Source organism: Triticum aestivum, unplaced genomic scaffold (genome assembly GCF_018294505.1).
Source record: "Triticum aestivum cultivar Chinese Spring unplaced genomic scaffold, IWGSC CS RefSeq v2.1 scaffold6489, whole genome shotgun sequence".
NCBI classification, from domain to species: domain Eukaryota; kingdom Viridiplantae; phylum Streptophyta; class Magnoliopsida; order Poales; family Poaceae; genus Triticum; species Triticum aestivum.
In genome coordinates this window covers 1,367-1,570 of record NW_025229768.1, presented here as the reverse complement: position 1 = coordinate 1,570, position 204 = coordinate 1,367, and positions in this window count along the sequence as shown.

Below are 204 nucleotides of genomic sequence, written 5' to 3'. Positions count from 1 at the left end.
TATAAGTGTCACAAACAGCCCTAGAGTTCGTACTAGAATAACACCTTAAGATACAAATCAACCAAAACCCTAATGTCACCTAGATACTCCAATGTCACCTCAAGTATCCGTGGGTATGATTATACGATATGCATCACACAATCTCAGATTCATCTATTCAACAAACACATAGAACCTCAAAGAGTGCCCCAAAGTTTCTACTGG